The following is a 13,168-nucleotide window of genomic DNA, read 5'->3' on the forward strand; positions in this document are numbered from 1 at the left end:
CAAATATTCACCTCCACGATCTGATCGAAGAGCTTTAATACTCTTTCCTGTTTGATTTTCTACTTCAGATTTAAATTCTTTAAACTTTTCAAAGGATTCATGTTTGTATTTCATCAAATACAAATACCCAAACCTTGATTTATCATCAGTAAAGGTAATAAAATAATGAAAACCCCCTCTAGCCATTTCTTTAAATAGACCACATACATCACTATGTATTAGCTCCAAAATATTTTCAGCTCTTATCCCTTGTCCAATAAAGGGTGATCTAGTCATTTTGCCCTGAAGGCAAGATTCACAAGTTGGAGTAGGCTCAGAGCCCAATGAGGATAAAATCCCCATTTTCTCCAATTTTGTAATCCTATCTTCTGCAACATGACATAACCTTAAGTGCCAAATATATTTTGAACTTGAGTTGGTTTTCACCATGGCATTGCATTCATTTAGATTGCTATACTCTGGCCAGTGGAAACACTTTCTTACTAGCAATGGAAACACTTTCCTGTTGGCAGTGGAAACACTTTCCTTTGCCTCCATCAACTTTAGTCTTCCTTTTCTGTTTTGCTATTTTCTTGGAAGGACTAGGAATCAGAGGTTTCTTTTTCCTATTGCCCTTCTTCTTGTTGGACTTTCCAGCAGAAGAAGATGCAACCAAAGCTACCTCTTTTCCTTTATTGCCTGGCATATTCTTTTGGGCAATAACCAGCATGTTGAGTAAACCAGCTAAGGTGCATTCCTGTTTAGTCATATGGAAATTTGTCACAAAATTCCCAAAAGACTCAGGAAGGGACTGAAGGATCAAATCCGTCTATAGTTGGAAATCCATGTTGAAGTCAAGATGTTCCAACTGCTCAATCAGCCGAATCATCTTGTGGACATGATCCCCAACATTCTGTCCCTCAGACATCTTCATACGGAATAACTGTCTAGATATCTCATACCTAGCATTCCTGTTGTGCTCACCATACAACTCTTGTAGGTGAAGGAGGATCTCACTCGCACTCTGCATGTTCTCATGTTGATTCTGTAACTCATTACTCATGGAAGCAAGCATGTAACACTTAGCTCTCATATCATGCTCCTTCCACTTGTCCAAAGTATCATGTTCCTCTTGTGTGGCCTCTGGAGGTAAGGGACCAGGAACATTTGAATCTAGAACATATCCTATATGTTCAAGGTTCAGGACAAGTTTCAAATTTCTTAGCCAATCGCATGATTAGGTCAGTCAACCTATTGTGATCAAGTATGCTTGCAAGGATATTGGATGGTGGTGGTTGTTTTGTGCTCATTTTTATCGAAAATTAATCTGAGAAAATAACCAGATTAATTAGTAAATGTATCATGTAATTAACCAAAATGATTATGGTCTTTTAATCAAATTGGTCCTCCCACTAACTTAGAGAATCCTACACTTCCAAAGTAGGAAACGAAAATCCTAGTTGGATGGATTTCTAGTGGGTGATTGAATTCTTATAATTCTATTGATTATCCTCAGGTACATCCATTATTGGAATTACAATAAACTATAAGTGAGCAACTCCTTGCCCATCACATCTCATGTGAGGTTCAATCCTTTACCTAGCCCCTAATGCTCAAAATCTCAGGTATATCCATTATTGACTTATCTTGCATTAGTTAAGTTGATCCCATTGAGCCATTAATTATGCAAATAATTTTAATGTCCTCAGGTACATCCAATATTGGCCACCAAACCATTTACATATTTACAACATCTCATGCTTAACAATTATTCTTAAGAAAATCTCTTAAATTAATTGCATCTCATGCAACTATTTAAAATTTCTTAAAATAATTGCCCCAATGGAGGGCCTATGTTATAATTACTTTAATTATAGCATTTCCAACTTAATTATTTGTTTGGAAGATTTTATAGTCATTCTAATTACTTTTAAGGTCTCACTTTGCACATTATCCATTTAGCATGCATATATCATATAATTGCATACAGTCCCATACATCTCATGCATTCATGGATAAGCAGTAAATATGGTATGACCATGGACTTTCTAAGGGATTCAATTCTGAGCCACCAAGAATTGAATCAGGACATTCCTAGGTGCATTTCATTCATTCATTTTACAAGAGTTGCTGAAGGAGTACATAATCAACACTTGATCTTGAATTCCTCCCACTAGTCCCACCAATGCTCTTGACCTCCTTGAACTTCTTGCAATCCAATATTACATAGTAATCCTTGGCATACCAAGGCGAATTTACAAGAACTTAAATAAATGAAATTACAACCCAAAAATTATTACAAACTTAATAATACATGCCTAAAATAAATTAAAATAAATTAATTAATTTACAATCCCAAAGAAACATAAAAGAAATAAATCCAATCACATTGGTCTTTTATAGTCCATGATCATCCATCATGCATATCACTATTTAACAATTAAATAAAACATACATACTTAAATTAAATTGAATATCTCATATTCAACTTAAAAATCCAGATTTGAATATGATTCAAATAAATTTAAAAATTCATATTTGAATCTCATTCAAACAAATTTAAAAATTCAGATTTGAATCACATTCAAACAACTTCAAAAATTCAGATTTGAATCACATTCAAATATTTTTTAAAAAATCAGATTTGAATCACATTCAAACATTTTTTAAGAAATCATATCTGAATTTTATTCAATCAATTTTAAAAAATCAGATTTAAATATGATTCAAACAACTTTAAAAATTCAGATTTGAATCACATTCAAACAACTTTTAAAATTTAGATTTGAATCACATTCAAACAATTTTTAAAATTCTGATTTGAATCATAATTTAATTGTGTGATAAAAACTATTAATTAAACACTTTAATTAGTCAAAGAATAGGCCTTAGATCATACAACAATTGCAGAATTAAAAGCCAAACCTTAAACCACCCATGGAAGCCAAACCATGCGCACCATTGATGGTGTTTTTTCAAGTATGCCGCCACCTTGCTTTGCAACCAGCAATGAACTTTTGATCTCATGATGAAACACACAATTAAATCATATAATCAACAATCTAAATGGCAAATATAGTGGCTCTGATACCAATTGAAGGCAGGCGTAAAAATACAAGTTTATACCATTGAATTCAAAAATTTTCACCTAGGGTCACATGCATCATGCAAGATTTATTTTTATCTATTTGATTTCAATGATAAACAACATATTAAAACTCTTTTAATATGTTTTTGGATCTGTATTTGCCATTTAAGATTTTAAAATTAATTAGATTAATTTTAGAACCCTAGATTAAATCAAGAACGATTACACTAACCTCTTGATGCCTTCGCAGCGTATGCGCCTTTGAGATTCGTCTTCAGGACACCAGATGTTGTCCCTCTAGCTTGTCCACACGAAGAACACCTATGGCAGCCCTTGAACAGCTTCTAAAGCCTTTTCTATTAATTAGAAATTCAAGTTCTGCCTTTTAAGAGATTAGAGATGTAAACAGGACACTAGAAACAATTTCTAGTGTTCTTAATTCAAGAGATTGATGGCTAATCTCTTTGAATTGATGAGAGCTGAAGAAGAATAGAGGGAGGGCTGCAAATTGGCGTGACAAAGGAGTGTGGCTGCTGGTTGTATTTTATTTTATCATAACAACACTTAAATAGCTAGGTTAACACATTAAACCCTTGCCACATGTCACCCTTTGATTAGCTCTAGGTTTAAGTGACCCAATCACATAGTGCCAAGTGTCAAACCTATATTTAATCTTGATTTTAATCATCTTACATGATTAAAAAACATTTGGCAAGCTTATGTGATATGCCATGTGTCACCATCTCATGGTGCCACGTGTCACACTGCAAAATGACCAAAATGCCCCTGTGTCTTAATTTTGAGTTCTCAACCCAAAATAATTATTTTTCTTCTTCTAATTAATTTATATCAAATATAAATTAATTAATTAATCTCTATTAATTATTTTCTCATTAATTAAATTCATATTTAAACACTTTAAATATAAATTTAACTTATATTATACATCCAACAATCTAGATTTGGTTTCAAGTCATGCTAGGGACTTTGCAAACTAATTGCAAACCAAACCTATTTAATTAATCAATTAAACTCTTTAATTAATTAATTAATTAAATCATATTTAATTAGGTGATAACTTGTGTATGTGTGTGACTTACTAGGCTCATCACTAATTGGCAATGAGACATGATATCAACTCTTAATATCATCAGAACTCTTTCTTACCATAAATGATTTCTCTAAATCATTTTATGAACCTCATAGACCATGGTTAACACCTAGCATAGCATGCCATGGCCACCCAATTAGTAATAAGTTTTACTTTAAATGAACCTATAATCATATATTACCATGCACTAGAATCTCTCTGTTACAAAATCCCAACTCAAGCTGGAGTCATGGTTTATGTCAAACTCCTTTTGCTATGAATATTATGTTCTCTTTTAGTTCCAGTTCTTGATTAAAAAGATTTTCTCATCAGAAACTCTTTTCTGAATAAATCTATCTGTCCTGGCCAGGAACTTGGAACATCAAGAACAATTAAATGAACATAGGATTTTATCTCTATTTACTTAGAGGAAAAAATTCCATCTTGATCAACACCTACCTCCATATATAACTAGTAGGAGCCAACACATGCCCATATACCCATACACAGTGCAAGTATGAAAGCAGTATCAAACTCAAACTACCTATATACAAGATAACTGTGCTATCTTAGGTCTAAAGATTATATGCACTGATATGATTTATGACAAAACATTGACAAGAGTAAACTATATGTGCTTGTCATAAGTGTCAACTAGTTGACCTACTTATCATTTATAAGTGCCTATCATGTTTGTTATATGGCATGAGACTCACCATTCCATCTTATTTATATCTCATATAAATAACTTGGGAACAAACATGAATACAATCTTTCTGGATAAGTCATGCCCTTATTATGAAGTATCCTCGATTGTGAACCTATTTATGATACTTCGTGCTAGAAATATTGTCACTCATATTCTTAACAACTTAAGAATAATATTTCTAATAAAATATCAATGGACCTTTTCTATTACACATAAATATATTATGTAAACGGAAAAGTGGAAATGCCTTTTATTAATAAAAATATGTACAAGATACATACTAAATGATATGCTCTAGGGCATACTACTAAAAGATTTCTTCACCAAAATTGTGCCATTATGTGTCTAGTTTCATGTCCAATTGGCCTTGCACCAATAGAACCTCTACAACTCCAGTTATTGCTGCCCAAACCTGCTAGACTCATACTCAGTCCTGCAGGTCAGCCAAGGTAGCTCACTTAAACTCAAATCCAACATCCTTACTCACTTCAATTCCTTCTCACACACATTCAAATGGTCACTAATTGACCATTACAAGGTTAATAAACCATTACATGAGCAAACCCTAGCTAACCCTAGCTGCCAAAATTTTTAGAGTGCACACACACACATTTTTATCTTGTTTTTTTTACATTTCCTACTTACTTCATGCCATTAAACATGAATTTAATCAAAATAGCAAAAGTTTGGACACTAACCTTGATTTAGCTAATTCCCAAAGCTTGAGAACTCCTCTTTTTCTCTTTCTTTTTGCTGCCCAAGACTTGTTCTAGGTGTAAGGGTAAATATTTGTGAAGGGAAGCTAGGGTTTTGGGGTGATTTGGGTGGTGAACTCAAGCTTGGTGAAGCTTTAATGGAGTTTTCCTTCCTCTCTCTCTCTCTCTCTACGTTTTTGGCTGCCCCAAAGGTTGAAGATAGTTGTTTAGTTCTTTAGTTTTTATCTCCTTTTATTCATTTTTAAGTAGTTTATAATGATGTGTCAAATTTTGGTTAGGTGGGAGGATGTTTAATGACATCATAATGATGTCATAATTCAAATTTCTTTCATTTTCTTTCCTTTTCTTGTCTACTTAATTTCAATTTAATTTTTAGCAATATTTATTCACATTTTGTGTCATGATAATTATTTACTTAACTGGACAAGTCGGCCAAAAATCACCTCTGAAGGCGAAATGATCAAAATGCCCTCCGTTTAGCTTAACAGACCAAAATTGTCTGTACCGATTGAAAATTTTTTCTAAGCATTTTCTTGGCATTCTAATGCCATAGGAACCTCAATGACCCTTCTCTGGAGTCCTAAAAATTATTTTATGAATTTTCCCTCGGATCGAGGGCTCCTAGTTGCGAGAACCGCAACTTCCCACTAGGTTACCCATCGCTAAGGCACCGGCTCATTTAACTTAGTTGTATTTTATTTCTAAAATTTTTCCTAAATTTTTCTTATTAATATTTGAGTTAATTATGGTTCCTCACTTTAGTTTAAATATTTTTCCGGACGTTCTACCTATTCGGACCCACACTGGTCACCGGAACAGTAAAATGTACGGAGTTGCTATAGGGAGGGTGTTACAACTCTTCCCCTCTAATTTAAATTTCGTCCTCGAAATTTACCTGATGCAAACAGTTGAGGGAACTGTTGTCTCATCGTCTCTTCACTTTCCCAAGTTGCCTCCTCGGTGTTGTGGTGCCTCCAAAGCACTTTCACTAGTGGAATATGCTTATTCCTCAACTCTTTCACTTCTCGAGCCAGGATCCGTATGGGTTCTTCTTCATATGTCAAATCCAATTATACTTCAATTTCTTCCATGGAGATGACATGTGAAGGATCTAAGCAGTATCTTCTTAGCATAGATACGTGGAACACATTGTGGATCTTGTCTAGCTCTGGTGGTAAAGATAATCAAAGCCAATCTGAAGGTTCAAATATAATGGCCTGGCCCACTAGTGATATTGTCTGCTCTGGGCCGAAGCCCTCACGGTTTTAAAACGCATCATTAGGGGTTACGAACCACCAACTTATAAACCCAGCATCTCTCTCGTGTTTTACCGATGTGGGATTTGCCTAGGGTGTTACAATCCACCCCCCTTATGGGACTCAACATCCTCGCTGAGTTTTGCCCCACCATCGCTCAAGGTTGCATGAGGAGCGGCTCTGATACCATAAATGTAATGGCCCGGCCCACTAGTGATATTGTCCGCTCTGGGCCAAAGCCCTCACGGTTTTAAAATGCGTCACTAGGGGTTACGAATCAGCAACTTATAAACCTAGCATCTCTCCCGTGTTTTGCCAATGTGGGATTTGCCTAGGGTGTTATAGTCAAAGGCCTGACTGTACCAGTTTTACCAATACAAATTACTGCACAAATGGAAAAAAATGGTTGATACTCTGTCAGTTCAAGCTCAAGCACAAACCCAACCCCCACAAGGGCAGTGTGAAATAGAGAACAGGGAGAATCCTATAGGTCAAAGCTCGAACAGTAATTTGGGGAAGATAAAAGAATTTGAGGAACCCCGAGCTCAGGGATATGACAGAGGTGGATCATCAGGGCAGAGAACACCAAGATCTAGTCGTCGAACAACCAGAAGTTCCTATTCTGCCCGTTTCTGCCATGTTTGTGGTAAGCTACATTGAGGTATTTGTCGTAAGGCTTCTAGAGCCTGCTACAATTGTTGAAAGCTTGGACACTTTCTTAGAAATTGTACTAGAGTACCTCGATCTGCTCTCGAAAGTTCACAGACAGTCAGTAGAGGTTGAGATAGAAATAGAGTTGGTACGTAGCACATCAGTTAGAGCGTCCACTATGCGCCAAGGAGAAAGAACAGAAACTTTGGATGTAGCTGCTGGTAAGTTCTTAATAAAAAAATATAAAATTATTGTTTGATCCCAGCACTACTTAGTTGTATGTTAGATATGTTCTGTTGTTGTTCCTTTACAGGGGAATAAATTTTGATGCCTTAGTGATTAGTCCTTTAAGATAAAGATTGTGATAATAAGTGAAATTAGTTTTGGAAGAGTTTATCAGTGAAAAGTATTTTCTAACACACCATAAATTATAAAGCTAATTGGCGAGCCTACTTAATGTAAGGCAAGAGGACGTAAAAGTAAATTGCAGTAATAGAATTGCTCTAGATGAGGGCAAGGATGTTACTGTTAGTAATTGTTAATGGATATTGTAAACAGAATAAGATTTGAATATTAGTAAATTCGAAAAGGATAAAATATAGGAAAGTTTGATCTATGGGAATGTATCGTAGTAACTATGCAATGTTCTTGATGTTTATACTATAAGCTGCAGATTACAGTACTGACTTGAGATTATTGTGTAGAGCTACGTACTACTCAATAGTACACCAAGATGAGAATAGTTGCCAATGGCATTTGTATTGGTATAGTTATGTTAGGACAAAATTTTATTATTAGAAATGAGTTTGGAAATCCTATTTAGGGATTTAAAACTCAAAAATTAGAATATCGAAAGGTTGTAGTTTAGTACAAAAGGAAGTAAGTTATAGAATATTAATAGATAAAAAGAGCTATAGAAGTAAAAATTTGAACAGTTGGTTCAGATATAACAAAGAAATGTTACGAATGTGAGTATGATTGTTGACTAGAATGGTCAAAGGACCCATGATTAGATAAGTAATTCTAGTATGACCATAATGGTCATTCAAGAAAGGAACATGAATCGAAATATTAGACAGAACAATAGTAAGAAAAGATTAGTGCTGTATAAACAAAGTAAATGTTATATTAGATTGTTAAAAGTCTTACACAAATTCAGAGGAAAGAAGATTATACGATCATACAGAAAGGAGGAAATAACGTGTGAATATTGTAAGATGGCTATTGGGTAAAATTTTGCGGACAAAATTTATTTTAAGGGGGGAGAGAATTGTAATACCCCTATGTTCGGTAGTGCGTTCTACTGTTCCGATGATAGTTTCTGTCCAGACAGCTAGGATGCTTGGAATTATATTTAAATATTAGTGTGGAGATATAAGATAGTGAAATACAATAGAGGAAAATACAAGAAAAAAAATAAAGAAAAAAAAAACAAAAAAGAGAAAATGGAATTAAGCTAAATAGACAACAACCGTACCGATGGGTGACCACACCGGGAAGGCTATTATCGACCCCAAGACTGCGGAGAACCCTCGTAATTAAATTTCGAAACATAAGTAAAGGTTTATTGAAACGTAATTGACACTAGAAATATCAAAGGAAAAATGATAAATTAGTACAAAGAAAAATGAAAAATCAAGAAACAGACAAAAATCGGTGTTATCAAAAAATCGGGAATATAACCCCAAGTGGAGCATTTTGGTCATTTGATACCTAGAGTTGACTTTTGACCTCAATGTCCATTAAAAATAAGTGGTAGTACACTTTGAAAATGTCATGAAAAATAAAAATGTGGTACATTATTTAAATAGTGAAAGAAATGAGGCAAATATGCAAATTATGGAACTTTAACTAATTAAATCATTAATTTATGGTTAGTTCTCCAGTAAGTGGGGTTAGTGGAAATATAAAACCAAGTGGACAGCATGCAAATTCACCTTCTTCCTCATTTTTTTCACTTTTCCGAATTGCTTTCTCAAGTTCTTCCATGGCCAAATGTTCTTCCAAGCTTCCTCCATGGCCATTCATGCATAAGCTCAAATCTACCATGATTCAAGCCATATTTTTTCAAACTCCCTTCATTAAAAGTGATTTTCACACCATGGGCAGTATGTGGGCAGCAAAAAAGAGAGGAAATTCCATGGATTTGTGAAGCTCAAGTTGAGGTTAGTGCTTAATCTTTCCATTTACCTTCACTAATCCTTGTGTTGAGCTTTGGGTAAATTGAATTGCTAAGAAAAATTGAGGAAATGATGAGTATTGGTGAACCTTAGTTTTGGCAGCCATGAAAATGCATGGTTAGTGACTTATTCTTATATGTATTTGATGGGAATTAAGGTTGATTAACTCAAATAGAAGTGGTAGTAGGTTAATGTCCAAGTATGTGCATGTTAGTGCTTGAATTAAGGGTTTGAAATGGGACCTTGATGCTTTGGCAAACTGCCATGTTTGGCAGCCTATAATATCATGAATTTGTGTGTGTGAATATAAAATTTATTAATGAAAATGATGGTGTTGAATTGCAGCCAGTTTGTATAATTGCCATGGAAGTGTATGTGTAAAATAAGTGTTGATGTATATTGAATTTGGGTGGATGTGAATGTTGGACTTTAATGGTGAATTGTGTGCATTGAGCACTTCAGTGTTCTGCCCAATATGCTTACTGGAATTGTGTTTAGTATTTGTAGAACTACTATGAATAAATAATGAAGTCATGAGGAGGAGGAGGAATGTCAAATTGGAAGTGTAATTGTCTTGTGCAGGTTGTGTATGTTGGCAGCACCTAAATTAGGTCATAAGTACAAAACTATGAACCCAATTGGTATGAGGCCAATGCGGGGTGAAACTAGACACCAAATAGCCCAACTTTCATGTAGAAATGTTGCCAAAATTCTGCCTAGAAACTGACCTTAAAAATGACCAAATTTGGATTAACGACTTGAAAGCCTGAAAATTATCTATTTGGGCAACAGTTACTTTTTTTACCATAACTTACACAAAATAGGTCCAAATGATCTGAAATTTTTACCATTAATAGCTTAGACATAGATCTACAATTCTTATGAATACACCAAAACCCAGAAATGGTCATAACCAAGCCAAATAGCTTGTACAATTTCAGGTACCAAAACTGGCCGAACCAAAAGTGACCTAAAAATGACCTAAGCCTACCATTTTAGTGCTTTCTGTCCAACATTGGTAAATTGACCATATCTTGGTCTACACTACTCAGAATGACCTGACATTTTGCCCCGCATCCAATAAGACATAGACCTACAAGTTTGTAGTTTGGACCGAAACCCAAAAACCGAGGGAACTAGGTCGTCCGGCTAGGTCAAAATAGTACACCGAAATTTCGTAAATTGCAATAAAATACAATACACATGGAAAGGAAATGAAATTGGCAACATATACCAGCACTAAAGGGCTATAAAATGTGGCATATTGGTAACATTGGAATTGACTCACTTAGAGTGCATCAAGGGTCAACATTATAAGTTGACTAATGAAATGAATTGAAGGGAATAGTACCAAGAAAATTTAGATATTGGATTTTAAGGTTGGAAGCAAATTCATTGAGTACTGAAACACTTTAAATTGTGTGTTTTAGTTGAAAAGGATATTGAGAAGCATAAGGAACATTGAGTCAAGGCCTAGGGGCGACTCAAATCAGGTTTGTGCACAACTAGTTTTTAACTGATTTTGTTTTGAATATTTCATATGATTAAATGATATATTTTTCTTATGTATTATATTTAACAAGCATTGGATTTAATTCAATAATTATTGAAATTGTTACAGTATGTATGAATTTAGCTTTGTGAAATGGTATTTCCATAAGTATTAAGCATTGTTGTGGATTGAATAAATTATATTTTGGAAAATTATGATAGAACATGTTTTGAATTATGATGGGCAATTTGCATGGAAAAATGTAAATTTATGATTTGAATTTTGATGAGCATAAAAATTATTGGATATTGGAATTGACTTTGAATCGAATTGTATTGTGATTTATGCTCACTAAAAGGATTGTGATATTGTTTTATATCTCATTATAGATGCTTGACTAGGTTATTACCCGTCTCTCTCATTTGTTGAGAAGACAATGGAGTTAGTTGTGTTTTGATTACCATGGTACGTGCACAGGCTTAGATTCTACTCTTATTAGAGGTTAGATCTAAGTTTTATGTTATGGCCCTTTCAGAATATTCATTATTGTGATGTGTACTGTGCACGATGATTCGACCTCCCCGACCATAGGGAGTTAGAATATGATTCGACCTCCGCGACCATAGGGAGTTAGAATCACCCCAAAAATGGCCCTTTCGGATTAGTCTTGTGTTGTTAGTGAGATAAATAATGGTTTTTGAGATAAAGAATGATTTTTGAGATAAAGAATGGCTTTTGAGATAAAGAATGGTTTTTTAGATAAAGAATGGTTTTCGAGATAAAGAATGGTTATTGAATAGTAAAGAATTTCAATTTCAAATGGGATTTATGTATAATTGATTTTATTGGAATTAATCTTTATTTCCAATAAATTGTTCGAATTACCTTAAATGGTTAGTTATGATTTGATAAATTGAATTTCGTGATCAAAGTCATTTTATACAAATGATTTATATTATTGGCAATGAATATTTTGAGTTTTGGAATTTGATGAGTATCCAGATTTCTAAATTAATTGCTGTAATTTTTGTTAAGGTATATTGTACTATGTTTTAAATTATAGTTGTGCACCACTGAGTTCACCACTCAGCGATAGCTTTGTATGCTATCGCAGGTGAAAAGAGCATAGAGCAATTGAGTAAGCTTCTTTGAAGAGACATTCAGATCAGCTCCAAGTATACCCATGTACACAGGTTTTGATGTATATATGTAATAATATGTATGTAAATTATTTGAACAGTTGTATAAAAACTCTTGTAAAATATTTTGGTATGTAATTAAGTGTAAATTATTGTGATATAAATGTTGAGTCTTGAAATCTGTAACATCCTCCCGGTAGCAATTCCATACGATCTCTTTATTACGGTGACGATGTCGGTCGCATAGCTAGAACTTCTGAAAAAAATATTTAAACTAAAGTGAGGAACCATAATTAACTCAAATATTAATAAGAAAAATATAGTAAAAATTTTAGAAATAAAATACAACCAAGTTAAATGAGCCGGTGCCCAAGCGATGGGTAACCAGAGGGAAGTTGCGGTTCTCGCAACGAGGAGCCCTAGACCCGGGGGAAAAATTATAAAATAATTTTTGGGACTCCAGAGAAGGGTCATTGAGGTTTCTATGGCATTAGAATGCCAAGAAAATACCTAGAAAAATTTTTCAATCGGTACAAACGATTTAGACCCGTTAAGCCAAACGGAGGGCATTTTGGTCATTTCGCCTTCAGAGGTAATTTTTGGCCGACTTGTCCAGTTAAGTAAATAATTAATATGACATAAAATATGAAGAAATATTGCTAAAAATTAAATTGAAATGTGGTAGAAAAGAAAAGCAAAGAAAAATCAAAATAATGCAAATAAAAATCAAAATAATGCAAATAATGACATCACATGATGTCATTTATAAATTACCAACCAATCACAAGCTAATAAGCTTTCTTAAATACTTAAAAGAGACAAATTAAAGACCAAAGAAAAGGAAAAAAAACGTGAGCAGCCAGCTTCA

Source organism: Hevea brasiliensis, chromosome 5 (assembly GCF_030052815.1).
Source record: "Hevea brasiliensis isolate MT/VB/25A 57/8 chromosome 5, ASM3005281v1, whole genome shotgun sequence".
NCBI lineage: Eukaryota > Viridiplantae > Streptophyta > Magnoliopsida > Malpighiales > Euphorbiaceae > Hevea > Hevea brasiliensis.